Source organism: Coenobita brevimanus, chromosome 22 (genome assembly GCF_032717465.1).
Source record: "Coenobita brevimanus isolate Jiangsu-jjx chromosome 22, ASM3271746v2, whole genome shotgun sequence".
In the NCBI taxonomy this organism is placed as follows: Eukaryota; Metazoa; Arthropoda; class Malacostraca; order Decapoda; family Coenobitidae; genus Coenobita; species Coenobita brevimanus.
In genome coordinates, this window is record NC_136975.1 from 38,631,055 (window position 1) to 38,650,763 (window position 19,709).

Below are 19,709 nucleotides of genomic sequence, written 5' to 3' on the forward strand. Positions count from 1 at the left end.
GAAGAGAGAGAGAGGGAAGGAGGCCAGACGATTAGTGTGATAAAAGATGCGTGGAGAAGGGAGAAGAGGAGTTACGTGATGAGAAGAGAGAAGAAAATACAGAAGCGGAGAGAAGTGGAGAAGTGATGGAAGGAAGGAAGAAAAGCGATTAGTGTGATGAAAGGAGTGTGAAGAAAGGAAGAAAGGAGAAGAGTGCACGGATGGAAGGTGAAAAGAGGAGGGAAGGAGGGAGGAGAGGGAAGGGAAGAGTGTGGAGGGAAGGAGGGAGGAGGGAGGAGGGTGGAGGGACAGTGGGAGGAGAGTGGAGGGAAAGGAGGAGGAGGGAGAAGAAAAGTTGCCAGAGTTATATATTGAGTCTCACAGCCCATCATCATCACTATCATCATTATCACCATCTCATCACTATCACCACCGCTACCACCATATCTATCATTACAATCATCACCTTCATTGTTAATACCATCGCAAACACTATCAGTATCACCCCTCATCACTATTATCACCCTTCATCACTATCATCACCACCACCATAACCATATCTATCATCACAATTATCACCATCATCGCTATCACTACTGCCATCATTATCAACACCATTCACTCTCACCATCACCACGCTCTTCGCCATCAGGCACAGAATGAAAAGAGAAGAGGGAAGAAGAAAAGCAAAAAGAGAAGTGTGAGAAGAGACGAAAAACGAAGAGAAAAGAGGAAGGAAGGACAGTGTGATGAAGGAAACGTGAAAAATAGAAGAAAGAGAGATAAAAAGAAGAGAGAATGAGAGAAAAGAGGGGAGGAGAAAAACTGAGAAAAGAGAAACGGATAGATGAGAGGGAAGGATACAAGACGATTAAAATGACGGAGGAAGCTTAAGAGGGAAGACAAAAGCAGAGAAAGAAAAGGAGAGGAAAAGGAAGGCGAATAAGAGTGAAAAGAATGAAGGAGAAAGACATTTAGAGTGTTAAAGAAAGCGTGAGAGAAAGAAAAACAGGGAGGAAAGGAGAGAAGCGAGGACAGAATAGGAGAGAAGAAAGGGAAGGAGAAAAGACGATTAGAGTGATGAAGGAAGCGTGATGGGAGGAGGGAGGGGAGGAGGGAGGGAGAAGAAAAGAGGCTGCCAGGGCTTTATATTGAGTCTGAGAGCCCATCACCATCACTATCATCGCCATCACCATCATCACCGCTACCTCCATCACCGCTATCACCGTCGTTATCGCCAGTCACCACTATCACCCTCATCACCATCCCCACCATTATCACCGGTCCCAGTATCATCATCGCCACCATAAACACTATCACCATCACGATCACAGCCATTATCACCATCATAATCCTTGTCATTACCACCTGACACTTTCATGTGGACCCAACTCCTTTTACTCTAACTTGGCCTAAATAAATGACATCTCTCCAATGTTGAGCTGTTGCAATAGATTAACCCTTGAACATAATGCTAGTCACGAAGAAGTGCTGTGGAAGAGATGCAGAGGCGTAACACTTATTTCTGTGCCCCTGAGCTACGTGAAACAAGCTGCAAAAGGTGGAAAATCTGACACAGTTAGTACAATACCATAATACCATAACACCAGGGCCGGGTTTAAGGTGGTATAGGAGGGTTCGTATCATCTTTTCCTTCGTGATTTATTATGCATATACATATCAATACTGTGTCCGTGTTATTTATATTTACGAGTATTTGCCTCAACAACGTATAAGGGAGATGAGAAGAAGTAACGAGAAAAATAAATCGCTGAGAAAGAGGTGTTGCGGATTTCCCATACCACCTACAATACTAGTCCAGACCTAAATGGGATATCTCTAGCGTATGACAACAGACGGTGGGTATTAGTGCCAAAGTGGTGACGCTAATACCATACCAAGAGATTAGAATGTGATATCCCTAGCGTATGAGAGAGAGAGAGAGAGAGAGAGAGAGAGAGATGGTGTCTCTTTTGGTATATCGTAGGTGGATTGCTGGATCTCGGAAACGGGCGTCACTGCGTATTATGTCCAGGGACGGATTATCAAACACACTCCTTTCATAGGGTACACATGACCACAGCCGGATTAAAGAGAAAAAAATCACCATTCCATTCCATTCCCCTCCTACTCGCACTACCACGGGTCCACTCCCACTTCACTACCAGGAACCATTTTAGCACACGCTACCATAACACCTTTCTCGTTACCACCACTTCCCCCCCCCTCCCAACCACCACCACCACTTCCCATTCATCGCCATCACTCCACCACCACCACCACCACCACCATGAGGGGCGAGGCGTGGTGGTGTGTGTGTGTGGGTGAATCTGGCATGCATGACGGCGTTGGCTATAATGTAGGGAATAATTCACATGCATGGACGCTGAATAATCTCACAGCCTACTCTCCCTCCCCTCTCTCCCTGGTCAGCCTCCCCTCTCTCCCTTCACCCTTCCTACTCTTTCTCTCTCTCTCCCTTCCCCCTCCTCTCCCCACCTCCCATCTTCTCGTTCTCTCATTTTTCCTCTCATCCCACTCCCTCCTTCCTCCTTTCCCTCCCTCACCCCTCTTCCTGCCTCCCCTCCTCTTAATCCCTTCAGTACGAGGCCTCCAGCTGAGTAATGTCTGAATAATTTGACACTCTACATCCCCACCCTCTCTCTCCCCCCCTCCCTCTCCCCTCCACTTTACCCCTCTCTCCCTTCTCCCTCCCTCTCCCTTCCACTTCATCCATCTCTCCCCTCTCCTCCCTTTCTCTCCCCCCCTGCCCTCCTTCCTCTCTCCTCTCCTCCCCTCTCTGCTCATCTCCTTCTCCCTTATCATATCCCAACCACCCTTATTCCCCTCCCTCCCGTTTCTCTCTTCTTCCCCCATCGCCCATCCATATCCTCCTCCTCTCCTAATTAACCTCTCTCTCTCTCTCTCTCTCTCTCTCCCCTCCTCTTAACCTCTTCAACAACAACCCTCCTTCGATATGACGAAATTTATCAGGCGGTAACAGGAACAAAATGTAACAATGCATAAAGGATAAATTATTCCACCTCTCTCTCTCTCTCTCTCTCTCTCTCCTGCTCTTCACCCCGTCAACACAATAACGTCTCCACTGACCCGGATAAAGTCGTGAGGGGGTAGGAAGAATAATTTATATGCAAGAGGGATGAATTATTTGGCATCGAGCGGACTCAACCCTCCTACTCCTCTCCTCCCCTTCTTCTCAATCCCCAATCGCTTCTCTCCCCACCCCACTCCTCCCTCCCGTCCCCACCCAACCCCTCTCCTTCCTTCCTTCCCAACCTTTCCCATCCCCGTTCCTTACCTTTCCCTCCCCTTCCCTTCCCTCCCCAGCCCATCTCAATTCATCCCATGCCATCCCACTCCACTCATCCCCTCCCCTCCTCTCCTTCCCCCCACCCCACCCCACTCTATCCTACTCTACCCCTCCCAGCCCCTCGCCTCCCTTCCCTCCCCACACCATTCCACTCTACCCCACTCCACCTCAGCCATCCCCTAGCCTCCCCTCTCCTCCCATCACCATCCAACTCCACTCCACCCAACCCCTCCAGTCTTCTCCCCTCCCCACTTCACTTTTCTCCTCTCCTCCATTTCCAGCACCACCCCTCCCCTCCTCCCCCCTCCCTACCCCAGCCCACCCTTCCCCTCCCCTTTCCCCTAACCACTTTACTGTGATCATTTATTCTTTTCATTAATCCCTCCACAACGTATACCGGTACTATTTCCGATTTATTCTTGCTACCTACTGACGATTTCACTCAGCCTGGGAAAATCTGAGTCACTGAAGGGGTTGATGAAGGCTACGTCACTCCCCTGAAGTTGTAAAAAGTCTCTCCTAGGTCAAAAAAAAAAAATCGTCTGAAGATAGCAAGAATATACTGAAAAAAAAAAGAAGTCCTCAGAATGAAAGGGTTAATTCCATCAGTACTCCCCCCCCCGTCTCTGTCTGTCTGTCTGTCTGTCTGTCTGTCTCTGTCTCTCTCTCTCTCTCTCTCTCTCTCTCTCTCCAGTATGATGACGTCTCCTTAATACCTAATTCACCCCCATCCGACAATCGATTTCTTCAGCTTTGAGAAGGACACTCATAATGCAAAGGCTAAATAAATAAATAAATAAACAAGTAAATAACCCTACCGTTACGTTCAGGCGTTTTTTATTTATTTTTTCAATCCTATTATTTATTTTATTTGCAATTATTTCTTGCTGCAACCATACCCAACCACGCTTACCTACCATAATGAGAAACACAATAATTCGACTTATTATTAACTATTATTATTTTTTTCTCGCTGAGTATTGTTGTTGTTGTTGTTGCTATTACTCCTGTCCCTACTAAACTACTACTACTACTACTATTACCACTACTACTACCACCACCATCTGTATTATTATTATTATTATTATTATTATAAATACTGATGCTTTTGTTCCTGTTTTACTTTTAACTGGAGATTTCCCCACACCTTCACCATCACATGAGACAGCAATATGAAAGAAATATATATAAAAAGAAAAATAAAGTCATGTCACCTCCACAATCACAGGAAAAACGGTGCACAGTAAGTATGGTAAGCACAGCACAGCACAAGAGCCGCCATGCACAGTGCCTGACGTGAATGCAACAAACAGGCTGATTGCATGCCAGTACCAAGAATGCCTACCGTTACCACACGTGCCTCATACTACCATACATATCATACTACCACAAATACTGCCAAACATCCCTCATACTACCACACATGCGTCATACTTCCACGAGTCGCACAATACCACAAAATACGACCAAGCATCCTTTATACCACCACACATCCCTCATACTACTAAAAATATTACCACATATGCCTCATACTATCACACACATGCCTCATACTACCACTGATACCACCACACACACCTCATACTACCAGTGACACTACCACACGTCCCATACTACCACAGAGTCTACCGTATGTATCTCTACTACTTTACCACACATCCCTCACACCACCACAAATACTTCACACACTTCATACCGCCACAAACAACCAAGACTGAACGGGTCTTTAGTATGTATTAGTAGGTATACATCCAGACTTCATGGTAAAGCCAGAAATGCATGAAAGTAGTGCATGACAGTGGTGGCAGCGGAATGTTGGTTGTTGCTGTGGTGGTGAAATGTTGGTTGTTGTGGTGGTGGTGAAATGTTGGTTGTTGTGGTGGTGGTGAAATGTTGGTTGTTGTTGTTGTGGTGGTGGTGGTGGTGGTGGAACGCTGACTGTTGTGGTGGTGGTGGAATGTTGGTTGTTGTGGTTGTGGAGGTGGATAAGCATGAAGGTACTATCAACAGACTTGGGATCCATTCAATTTGATCAATTCCAAATAAACCCCCTTCCTACAAAGCATGACGTATACCATGCATAAGACGATGGACCTAAAGATAAAGGAAATAAGAGACGGTTTTTATATTTCACACTCTGATGTTGTCATTATGGCAACGCTAAGAAGTAGTGGGTTAAAAGGCTGTTTACTTTCAATGTAATTCATTTGTTTTTTTCCATATAACAGATGCATGGGTTTATATAGTAACTATTTTGGCCTGTAGTGACTGTTTCACCATTGTATTAAGGCAATGAAGGAGCATATACAAAAAAATCACACACACACACACACACACACACACACACACACACACACACACACACACACACACACACACACAAACTGAAGTGAAAACAACATGAGATAAAATTAGCCAGACAAAAACCTTCCACTCACAGAAACTTGCGAGCACGGCACCTCATCTCTCAACCAAAAACACAACACCAAAGCTGGCAGGGATAGTCCAAAATAATAGAACCAATCTGTGAAATTACATGTGCAAATAAAGTACAGGGCTTAAGGAACTTATAAAACAAAATCAGATAATATTTACGAATTTTAGGCAAGATGCACAGATTAAAGATATAAAAAAAATCCATTAGTCACATTACAAAACATGAGTTGCTTTATTAAGTGTAACTCCAATTTATGTCTGTTCATCGAATCAACTCCAATTCGCCTAGCTACTTTCCTAATCAGTTCCACTTAACCCATTTTTCTGATCAGTTCCAATTCGCCTATTTTGCCAGTCAATTCCAATTTTCCTATAATCCCAATCAATTCCAATTCCATTCAAAAATCCCCCACCAAACGCCCTACATACACATGCCAAGACTGCATGGTTGCGGTGGAGGTGGTGGCTGCATGGTACGGTAGTGGAGTGCATGACAGACTAGCATAGAAGTGCATGGAGAACCAGCCTAGCAGGAGCGAATTGTGGTGACAGGAGTGGTGGACCCATGTTGCAGCACGAGTCCCATGTTTGGTGTTGTGGTAGAGCAGCGCATGACCAACTAGCCTGCCAGGAGTGCATGACGGGACTTCCAAGAATTCATGACGGCAGTAGTGAAATGTTACTTGTTACGGTATGGCTGGGAATGTTTGTAGGCGTTGTAGTAAAAAGTTAAAAGTTCAGTGTTTGGTGTTGTGGCAATGAAGCGCATGACGGGACTTCCAAGACTGCATGACGGCAGCAACTTTAGTGGAATCCTGGCTGATGTGGTACGAGTGTTTGTTTTTTGTAGCAGGGGTAGAATGTTTGTTGCTGTGGAGTGCATGACAACCTCGGCTGGCAGGTGTGCATGATGTGTAGCGCATGAGACTCGTCAACAATAACACACTGCACTCGTCACCACCATCACTGATAAGCCACCGATGACCCACCACCCACACCAGCTGCTACGGCGGGGGAGGTGGTGGTGGAGGTGATCGTGGTGGGGGAAGTGGAATGCTGGTGATGGTGGTGGTGGTGGTGGTGGTGGTGGGATGTTTGTTGCTCTGGCAGTGGACGTTAGTTGTGGTGGTGGATTTTTTTTTTTTTTCTTTTTGGTGGTGTCGGTGAAATTCTGGTGGAACGCTTATTGCTGTGGTGGAATGCTGGTTGTTGCAGTGGACGGTGGTACTGGCGGTGGGGGAAATGGTGGTGGTTGTGACAGTTAAATGCTGGCTATCTTTTTTTTTTTTTGCTCCGGGTGTGGCAGTGATGGTGATGGCAGTACAAGAGGCGATGGGAAGTTAGTAGCTGTGGTAGTGACAGTGGTGATGGAATGTTGGTAGTTGTGGTAGTGATAGTGGTGATGGAATGTTGGTAGTTATGGTCGTGACTAGTATGTACTGTTGGTAGTTGTGGTAGTGACAGCGGAAATGGAATGCTGGTAGTCATGGTAGTATGATGGTAGGTATGGTAGATAGGTCCCACTTGCTTATGGTATTAAATTCTTCTTACTCTAACCTGGCCTAAAACTGCCATCTCCCCACCTTGAATACTGAGTCGTAACAAAAGATTAACAACACAATATAATGTTAGTCACGAAGAAGTGCTATGGATGCGATGCAGTCACATATTTTTTTTTTCTCATGAGTTACGTGAAATAAGCTGAAAAAGGACGAAAATCCAAACCAGGTTAAGGTGAAAAGACTGTAATGACCACGAAGACCCCTCCAGCATGCGAAGGGTTAAGGAGAGCTATGTTTAACCCATCCAGTTTGTAAAGATTCTCCTGAGCTGAATAAAATCGTCTGGAGGAAGCGGGAACAAAATGAAAATACCGTCCTCGTGGTGAAGAGATGGAGGTGTGGGGTCCTATGGTACCTGTGAAGATGGTATTAATGGTAGAGTGGTTGTGTGGTAATTCTGGCGAAAGTCGTGGTAGCTAGAGGAAGGAGGGTGGTAGGTGATGTAACTGGGCTTGTGGTGGTAATGGTAAGTGATGGTAGTTGTATGGTTGGTGGTAGCTGAAGTAGCATGAGTGGTGGTAGTTGGCGTATGTTTGATGGTAGTTGTGGTGGTAAAGTCGGTGGCAGTTCTGGTAGTATGGTTAATGGTAGCTGTGACAGTATGCTTGGTGGTGGCTGTGGTAGTGGTTGCAGCAGTATGGTTGCCGGTAGCCGTGGCAGTATGGTTAGTGATGATATTGGTACTGTAGGTGTTGTGGTAATACCAGGTTATGGTTATAATGGCAGCGGGGATAAGGGTAATTACAAGAGTGGGTATGGCAGAGGTGGTGAGGGTTATGGTAGGGGTGTAGTGGGCCATGGTAGTTACGGTAAGGTCCATGGTAGGGAGGGTGACGGCCATGACTGGGGAGGTGAGAGCTGTGGCAGGAGTGATGTGGGTCATAGTAGGGGTGGTAATGGTAGATGTTAAATGGTCCATGGTATAGAACGTGAGAGTCATAGTACCACACGTGAGGACCATGGCGGTGGAGGTGAGGACCACAGTAAGGATGGAAAAGGATAAGGCAGAGGAGGTGAGAGTCACGGTACGAGAGAAGTAGGTCATGGAAGGGATGGTACTGGTAGAGGTGTAGTGGGCCATGGTAGTGGAAATGAGGTCCATGGGAGGGGTGGTGAGCGGGATGGTAGGGAAAGAGGGGCCACGAAAGGAGGGAAATGGACCATGGGAGGGGTGGTAATGGTGAAGGTTAAATGATCCATGGTACAGGTGATGGCCATGGCAGGGGAAGTGAGGTGATGGCCATGGTAGAGGATGTGAGGTGATGTTCATGGTAGGTGAGATGAGGGCCATGGTAGGGGAGGTGAGGGCCATGGTAGGGGAGGTGAGGGCCATGGTTGGGGAGGTGAGGGCCATGGCAGAGGGGGGGTGAGGTGATGGCCATGGTAGGGGTGGTAATGGTAGGGGTGGTCGGGTTTGGTGGAGTGGTCGCGTCTCTTTAATACCTTGTGGGGCTCCTACCCACCCCAGTGCCAGCCCTCGCTATTGATCCACCTCCACCACCACCTCCACCACCACCACCACCATTTCTCCACCACTACTATCACTCCTCCACCACCAAAATCACTCCTTCAACGCCACCTTCACCAAGACCGCCACCTCCATTTCTCCACCATTACTATCATTCCTCCTCCTCCTCCATTACAATCATTCCTCTACCACCATCTTCACCACCACCCACCATTCCTCCATATTTACTAACATTCCTTCTCCTCCACCATCACCACCAGCACTACCATTCCTCCACTACTATCATTCTCACCACCACCATTCCTACACCACTACTACATTCATCCCCCTCCACCATTTCTCCACCACAATTAATCATTCCACTACCACCACAACTGTCATTCTTCCACTAAAACTACCACCATCACTACCACCACCCCATTACTTTCATCAATCCTCCACTACAATCGCCATCACCACTACTATCATTCTATTATCACCACCTTCACCACCAGTCCTCCTCCCCCACCAGCAACTCCACTGTCACCACACCATCATCACCATCTCCACCACTATCATTCCTCCACCACCACATCACCAACAGCACTACCATCATTCCTCTACCACCACTACCATTCCTAAACTACCAACCAAACTACCATTACGTCATCCTTACTACCAGACACCATCTATTATTTTTTATTTCACCACCTCCACCAACACTGACATTTCACCACTCCATTACTACCACCACTCCCCCACCATCATCACTCTGCTCCACCACTATCACAACAACAACGCTCCCTCACCACTACCTCCTCCACCATCATCATTCTATTGCCACCACCACCACCAAGACCACCACAACGCTTCCTTACCACTACCACAATAACGACAATAACAACATCCCTCATAACCACTACCACCACCACCACAACAACAACAACAACAACGACGACAAAAACATTCCTCACCATTATCACAGGCACAAATATGACAACTTTCTTCACCATCACCATCACCACCACATCCACTACCACTGCCACCACAATTAGCTCCATTCCACTACTATTATCCCCAACCACCACCACCACAACTATCACCATTTCCAACCACAACTACCACCATCTCCAAACACCACTACAACCATTACTCAACCACCACCATTACCTCTGTCACCACTAGCACCATCTCCAACCACAACTACTACCATTTCCAACCACAACTACCACAACTTACCTCGTCACACCACATTAATAACTAAATGACCACCACAATCACCAGCCACTTTTTCACCTTCAGTCAAATCAATACTTCTCAAGCATTCTACCACAACTACAACCATCTCTACCACAACTACGCCACAGCTCTACCACAACTATAAGCATTTGTACCACAACTACAACCATCTGGCACAACTATAACCATTTCTACCACAACTACAACGATATCCTTCACCAATGCTGCCTTTATAACCATCGCCACCACTTCTACAACTATCTCCACCACATCTACAACCATCTCCACCACATCTACAACCATCTCCACCATATCTACAACCATCTCCATATCTACAACCATCTCCACCACATCTACAACCATCTCCACCACATCTTCAAACATCTCCACCACATCTACAACCATCACTATCACAATTAAAAGACTTCAACAACTACACCACTACCACAATAACAACTACCTTTACCAAAATAACCATCACCGCTCCATGTCACCCCTGCAACCACAACCACTTCTACCACTCAACCACAGTTCCAACTACCACTACCACAACTACAACCAACGCAACTACAATAGCCAACAACACTACTACTACCATCACAACTACCATTCCTATTATTTTCAAATGATACTACTACTACTTGCGACTACTACCACTATTATCTGCACAGCCACTGCATATATCACCACTACTAACCACCATCACCACCACTAACACACCTACCACCAACACTCCCACCACTATCATCATCACCACCATAATCCATCCACCACCATCATCATCATCACCATCCACTGAATCCACCAAGATCTATCTACCCACCACAATCACGTCATCCACAATCCATCCACTACCGCCACCACAATCATCCACAATCCATCCACTAACACCACCACAATCACAATCAGTTCACCTCAATACCTACCACCACCACCACAATACCACCACCAATCCACTATCTACTCAATCCACTCTCCCCGGATCCACTCTCCGCCGGTTCCTCTATCACCACCACCTTCCCCCGTCCAGACACTGAGGGGGGGAGGGGGGCGCGGCGACCCCTGACCTTCTGTGACGTCATACCCCCTCCCCCTTCCCCCTCCCCTCCCCTCCCCCTTCCCCAGGCCCGCCAGTTTTAAAGCACCGCCCGCACCTACATTAATGCCCGCACACGCACATACGCACACGCTACTATACGCATACACAAAAACATACAAACGCAAAAGCTACTATACGCACATACGCACGCACACGCTGATGTAGGCTACGCACATCCACACATGTATATGTACGCACACGTTACTATACACACTTGCAGACATACGCAGTTGCTACTGTTGGAACACACGCACACACACACTTACACATGCTAATGAATACACAACCATACATACAGCTTTATGAACATCCACACACACACACACATGGTAGCCTAATATACGCACACCTACACATACACAAAATGCACATACTGTACACACATACGTACACACACAAACACGCGCAACTACATGTGAACTCATACAAGGTACTGACAACACATAAGTATACATATTATGTACACAGTACTACACAGATATACCTACACAATGTACGTATACACTCCTACACGTACATACACATATGCACACATACCCACAATATTACACGCACATTAAACATACGCAAGGCTATAACATATGAATACCTACACATTACTATGCACACAAATACACACACGCGTTTAAGTGTACACGCTACATGCACACAGTTCTATACGCACACGCTACTACATGCACACAGACGCACATAAACGCAACCTCGCACCACTTCACACACATGGTTATGTAAACACACACACAGACACAGACACACACACACACACACACACACACACACACACACACACACACACACACACGGTAAATACAGACATACATGTAGATACTACTGCACTCACCCACGCCATACACGCACACTCAGTGACTCGCACATACCCACAACAAACACGCACACAACATTACTAACATAATGACACACACACACATACACACACACACACAGACACAGACACAGACACACACACACACACACACACACACCGATCAATTCAAATAAGGAAAAATATAAAAATTCTCTCTCTCTCTCTCTCACACACACACACACACACACACACACACACACACACACCGATCAATTCACATAAGGAAAAATATAAAAATTCTCTCTCTCTCTCTCTCACACACACACACACACACACACACACACACACACACACACACACACACACACACCGACCTTCAAACACACAGCACGGCAGCAACACAGGACTGGGATAACAATAGCGCTCGCGAGAAACTTAGGCACACAAAACTATAACTCTATTCATGTCACGCCGCTCTCTCTCTCTCTCTCTCTCTCTCTCTCTCTCCCTCTCACACCATTATGTACCCCTCTTTGTATCTATCTATCTATCTATCTATCTCATTTTCCCGTGTGTGGCTCCTACCCCAATCCAGCTGAGACAGGGTACAGAAATGAGGGGATTAATGATGACGATGATTTTCTGAACGTTTTAAAGGACAAAGGCTTTCACGTATCCATCCTCCCCCCACTGCACCACTACCCTACCACCACACCCCTACAACCACAACCCCTTTAGTTCGATGTTAGTTACCGCCACAGGACTTTACTGCATATAGGAGCCCCAAACCGCCGCCCCGAGGTGCAAGAATTAACACGTCTCTCCATCAACACCCTCAGTAAGAGACTTAAAATTGTATTCCTCTTACTCCCGGAGCCTACTATGGTGCCTCTTAATTCAACCATCCACCCAATCATTCAACCAACAACCCATCCCAGCATCGTCAAATGTGTAAAGTGAGTGGTGGAAAGAGAGACTGTGTTATCAGGAGAGGTCAAAGTTATGTTATTCTTTAAGTTTTTCAGAGATTATACTGCATTACCCTTCATCCATCCATGCAATCAGCCATCCACTCATCCAGCCAATCAACAGCCCATCCCTGCCTCTCAAAAAGTGAAAAGAGGTTGGTGAGAGGGGAGACTGCGTTATCAGAAGACTGAAGTTACATTATTCTTTTAGGTGTTTTATGGATTACATTTCTCCGATGGAATGGCGTGGCATGGATTGGAACTGTGATGAAGATGAGGGGATGGGATGGGAAACGACAAGAGAAGCGAGTGAGGAAATGAAAGGAGTCATGAAAAGGAGGGGCGTCATGAAGAGAACTGAAAACTGTAAGGAAAAGAAGAGAGGAGGGAAGAAGTGAGGAAAGTGGCGGGAAGAAAACAACAGACGAGAAGGGACGGGAAGGAAAAAGACGGGAAGAGATGAGAAGGGATGGGATGGGACCGTACGAAATAGGATGGAAGTGGTAGATCTGTGAAGAAAATTATAGGTGAGAATGGGACGGGTAGGGATGGGACGGAAGGTGGTGAAACTGAGTTGCAATGTCAGGATAAACTGGGATGGAAAGGAGCAAAGTTTTAAGCATATTGGAATGGGATGGGATGAGGTGGAAAAAGAGGATGGGACGGGATGGGACGGGACGGGAAGGATTACAGAGAGAGAGAGAGAGAGAGAGAGAGAGAGAGAGAGAGAGAGAGCATTACAAAGAAGTGTCGAGGGTGGCAAAGGGAGGTACTGTCGTTCTCAGGGTCTTTCTCTTTTCCTTTAGGGTCTCTCTCTTTCTTTCTCTCTCTCTCTCTCTCTCTCTCTCTCTAACGTTCTCCAAGCCCTAGTGAACCAGTAACAGCAGGAACCACATCGATCCCACGCCCAGGCAGGGAACAGTTCCACCCTACTTCCTTATCTACCTCTACCACACGACCTACTCTACTGTTTTATGCTACCTACCCCCAGACGATTTTATTTAACTACCTACAGACGATTTCATTCATGCCGGACCTTTTCAAATGATGGGGGTACGTGAAAGCCACTATATTTCTACCCCCCACCCCCCACCCGTTCGAAAAAGTACCTCGTAAGCTGAATAAAGTCGTCTGGAGGAAGCAAGGAAAAAAAAAAACGCGTCGTTGAACGGAAGAGCTTACCCCTTTAATACGAAGAAGTAAGTGTGTGTGTGTGTGTGTGTGTGTGTGTGTGTGTGTGTGTGTGTGTGTGTGTGTGTGTGTGTGTGTGTGTGTGTGTGTGTGTGTGTGTGTGGTGTTAATACCCGCAGACGGTTTTTATTGAATTTCGGAAAAAAAACATCGTACTGAAGGGGTTAACGAATATCATATCTAACTCCTCCATTTCGGAAACCTCCCCCACAATCGTCTGGCGGAAGCAACATATAATAATAAAATCTAAGGAAAAGAAATCGTCAGTAAGAAGATTTTTTAAAAAAGCAAAACTTACGTCCTCACACTGAAGGGGTTAAGTCATCTGTCACTAATCTCGACCCACAAAAAAAAAAAAAAAAAAAAAAAAAAAAAAAATCCCGCTAGTATCATCACATCATCGCTGGTTAAATATAGACGGTTCGATATCAGTACCCAGGTTGGTGACATGCGGAGGTAGGTGACGTCTTCTTTTCCTCAATATAACGCACTACTATTCCTAATTCCTCCCCCATTTTCAGTTCCTAAATTTAGTGGGCACGGTCTTGTGATTCTATTTCAAGCTGTTATGCGGAGATTTCGTTACACCTTTTCCCTGGTGATTTATTCTGGGCATTACGCAAACCCTACTGGCATTAAAACGATATAAATAACATCTAAGACAATGTTAAGGTCTAATATGCAAATTATATCGCTTAGGAAGGGGTGCTACCAGGCTTCCTAGGCCACTTAGAGTACGACATTTGGTACCCAAGTTGTGTGTGTGTGTGTGTGTGTGTGTGTGTGTGTGTGTGTGTGTGTGTGTGTGTGTGTGTGTGTGTGTGTGTGTGTGTGTGTGTGTGTGTGTGTGTGTGTGTGTGTGTGTGTGTGTGTGTGTGTGTGTGTGTGTGTGTGTGTTTCTTCCCCAAGTCTCTGCACTACCTGAACTGCCTCCCCATTAGCACTCTTCTCCCCAGACTCTCTCTCTCTCTCTCTCTCTCTCTCTCTCCATGGCTATTCCATTTTCTTCTCACTGCATTTCTTCCTTTTCCTCTTCTCTTTCTCCTACTCTTCTCAATCTCTCCCTCTTCCTCTTTTTAAGCATCTCTTACTTCTCTTCATCTTCTCTTCCCCTTCCCCTTCCTTTTTCCCTATAATCTTCCTCTTCCTTTCTATCTTCTCATTCTCTTCTTCTTCCTTCTTAAATTACAACCAGAACATTGGGGGTACGGGGGTAATAAGGGAGAAGGAGGGAGGGGAGAAGAGGACGTAGGGAACAAAAGTGGGAGGAAGGAGTAATATGGTGGGGGTAAATGGGAGAAAGAAGAGACGAAGTGAGCGGCCAGTCGTCGTCGTCACTGCATCATCATCATTAATATTACCATCGTCATCATGTTCACTATCACCACAGCCATCACAATCATCATCATTATTACCACTCATCACAATCATAATCATCACAATCATCCATCATTATCATCAGGCTGAGTCAGTCCATTGCAGGATGTTAGCTCCCCCATCTATCTCCACAATCAGCATAATTTCATCACTCCATCTTGTTCTCGCTCCGCCTCTTCTTCTCATTCTGTCATTAGATTACCATTCAGTTAACTTGGTTTTCATCTCTCAGGTTTTCAGTGAATAAATAATTATATAAAGAAATTATTAAAAAACATGACCTGCACCTGGCTACTCATGTTTTTTAACTGTGGTAATTGTATCGCCTATTTTCGTCTGTTCTCTTATCCATCAACCTCTCTGTATTTTTCCACTTCATCTAGCCTATCCATCCTTCATAAATCTTTCACTGACGGAAACGTCCCTCAGAGTACCACCCATCTGGGCCAAATCCGGTAGGAAAGACAACTTACTAAATCACCATGCATCTATTTTCTAGCTATACAGTTACTACTCTAGACACTGTAGTTTCTTTGATTACACGGCACAGTTTGGCTTGTCACTCACTGCAAAGCAACCTTAGTTAAATAAAGGAAGTACACACTGACTATAAGACCAGTATCATATAGGAAACTGAACAGGACGGTAACGCCAGCAGCCAATTCCATATTAACCCCTTTGAAGTGGATAGGCCCGAGGCTAGGCCACCGAAATCCACCACATTAATGTTTAGATCTCCAGCTTATTGTTCCTGAAGGAATTACATGATCGATAACCCTCCAGTCACCTCTTGGGGATCGAACCTACGCACATCGCTACACCGTGACTTCAACTGGAACCCTCTAACCACTAGACCACAAGGGGCCAGACAGACATACGGACTACAGAAGAGGCAGGACACACTGACTGCAGGACTGGCACACCGACTATAACGCCCGGATTATAATTACCGAGCAAAGAGCGTGAAGGAGACACTGATTATAAAAAGCAGGTTTTGAAACGTATGTGACAGGGGTGCGCAGGGGAAAAAAAAAAAAAAAGAGTAATGGAAAAATGGACGAGAAGTATTAATGAGGAGGGTACGAGGGAAGATGGGGAGGAAGAAGTGGACGGCAGGAGGGAAAAAGGAAAAAGGGAGAAGTGGAGGATGAGGTGGATAGGATGAAAGAAAGGGGAGGGGACAGGAGTGTGGTGTTTAATGAAAACGCAGAGCCACATAGTACAACCTCGTCTACTTTTCTACTCGAGGCCAGATTTTTTTATATCACTAGAGAGGATCGATTTTTTTTTTTTTTTTTTTTTTTTTTTTTTTGTAAGCCATTTATTTATTTTCTATTTTATCATAAGCGCTTTTTTCATCATACCTCTCCTTTCGGCCAGACGTTCACGTTATTTGGCTCCTGCTCACTACAGGGACGTGGAATCACTTTTGCCACGTAACGGAAGCCAAATGATCTCACATATTGTCGCCCTTTGTTCTCCCCTAAAGTATACTTGTATTGCTAGATCGTATAAGCGGCTCTGTCTATCGTCCTTTATGGGTTAAAGCTGGCTGACCAATACTCTTGAACTTGTTATAGGTTACTCACTAAAAGTACGTCCATGGAGACAAATGTAGTTGGACGTACTATGTGAATTTAACTAGAAAGCATTCAGAGAGCGCATACCTCCGCCAATGCCACTGCCATTAAAAAGGATCCGGATCCGGATCCGCCCCCAAATTTAATCATTTCTTTCTTGGTCCAGGGTACACCTTTCCACAAAATTTCATTGAAATTCATTGAGAACTTTTGGAAATATTGTGCGGGACACTCCGGATCCTCCCACAATTTAACCATTTCTATCTCGGCCCATGACTCACCCTCCCAGAAAATTTAATCAAAAGCCGTTCATAACATTTGAGTAGTCATGCTAACAGACAGACAAACCAACGCACACATAACCTCCTTGGCGAAGGTAACAAACCAACGCCGGCAAAAACATAACCTCCTTGGCGAAGGTAATAAGTTTCAGTCGACAACTTACACCAAGAATACCGGTCAAAGACTGCAGCACTAACTTGTACAGCTGACAGACAGAACCCAGTATGGCCAGTCGCAGTGCATTTATACTTAAACAGGGGTATGTAGACGACACAGGTGCTACTGTACCTGGCCGCACAACCAGGTTAGTAAACACCAAAACAGTCTGAAAAACCGCTGAGATACCCGGCAATACAACATCCACGCCGATCTTTTTAGGATATATTCTTATGAGCTTTTTACACGTGGTCTCAACTTTGAATCCTCGCTTTCGTAACAGGTCCAAAGAATGAGATTTACAGAGGCTATAGGGAGGAGGAAAAGTGGAGTGGGGAGGGGTCGGGTGGAGGAGGAAGAGGAGTGGGGCGCGGTGGGGTGGAGCAGAAGTATGAAAGAAGTGAGGTGGGATGGTGAGGACTAAAAGGAGTGGGGTCGAGGAGTTCAAAGGAGTACAATGGAGAGCAAACAGCAACAGACTTGTTGGTTCTCTTGTGGCTATTTGTTATAAAGTTATAACTAACAAAACTATCTCATGAGACATGGAAGAAAAAAAAAGAAGAAGAAAAGAAAGGAGTGGGTCTGGGTGAGGAAGGAGTAAGAGAGGGAGTGGGAGAGGTTAATAGGGGAGGGGGGGAGTGTGGCTAATCCCCTTATACCTGTCACTAAGGGTTGATGAGCTGAGTAATGACATACTAATTACACCCTTAACCACCCTCACGGCACCATCTAAGCCTGACTCTCTCTCTCTCTCTCTCTCTCTCAACCACCCCATCATACCTCGTCCAAATAACACGAAGGAAAAGGAAATAAGAAGAAAGTGAGCAGGAAGAAAGAAGAGGAGAGGAGAGAAGAGGAGGCGAGGTGGCGGTCAAGTGGTGGGAGAGTAGACGTTCGCGACATCGATCCCCAGCTGAAGAAGGAAACATTTTTAGTAAAGATGGGTTTCGTTTATCCCTTCACTACGACACCGTCAATTATTTTCATCTGATTGACTTTACGGGATTTTATTCATAGTTTAAAAGCTTACATCTACAGCCACCAGAAGTCCATGAAATCTCCTCCGTCTTCCTCTCCCAGTTTCTTTTACTCTCTCTCTCTCTCTCTCTCCAAAGAATAAAACCTGCATCTTGATAGGTCATTATAAAATCCTCCGGTGTAGACTAAGTCAAGATTAAACTCAAAAATGTCTCATGGAAATCCGTGCAATTACAACACCAAACCCATCATTATCACTATCACTTGACTGCTTCCCACAAAATCATTTAAACTACAGCCATTATTGTTCAGAGCATAAAGACTTGAAAAGGTGGAGTAGTTACATGAGGAAAGCGGCTGGAATGATGATAGAGAGGATTTGAGTGGTGACAGGGTCTTTTAGAAGTGAGAGGGAGTGGTGATAGAGAGATTGAGTGGTGGGAGGGAGTGGTGACAGAGACTTGAGTGGGGGGGGGGTTGTGGTGATATAAGTTGGGAGATGTGGGTGGGAGTGGTGATGGTGTCTTGGAGTGGTGGGAGGGAGTGGTGATGTTGTCTTGGAGTGGTGGGAGGGAGTGGTATCTTTGTCTGAGTGGCTGTCTGTCCGCCTGTCTATTTGTCGCTCCTCCCCCTCCCCCAGCCATCTCATTCACGAACTAAAAGATGAAAATGCAACACTGAAAAGGCATTCAGTCAAGGCTTATAATGGAAACAAAAGTTAATATAAAGGCTTCGCTACGATTCACCTTCATACATATAACTCTCTCTCTCTCTCTCTCTCTCTCACGGATGATTAAAAAAAAAAATCCTATTCTTCACTTTCTCCTCTCACACTTAATCCAGAGAGAGAGAGAGAGAGAGAAAATCATTTGCATGATAAAGGCGAGCGAAGACAAGGGATGCAGGAAGTTAGACACGCGCGCGCGCGCGCACACACACACACACGCGCACGCGCGCACACACGCGCGCACACACACACACACACACACACACACACACACACACACACACACACACACACACACACAAAACCACAATGTTCTCTTTTGTTCTACATTCAGTCGTCTTAATTTAACGAGTACATGCATCCCCCTCTCTCTCTCTCTCTCTCTCTCTCTCTCTCTCTCACTCACACACACACACACACACACACACACACACACACACACACAGACGCTTACACTACGATGACGACTTATACCCATTTCCTGCTCTCCATCAATCCCACCTCTGCCAAGACGCCATTTCCTGATTTTCACGTCGCTAACACCAAACGATT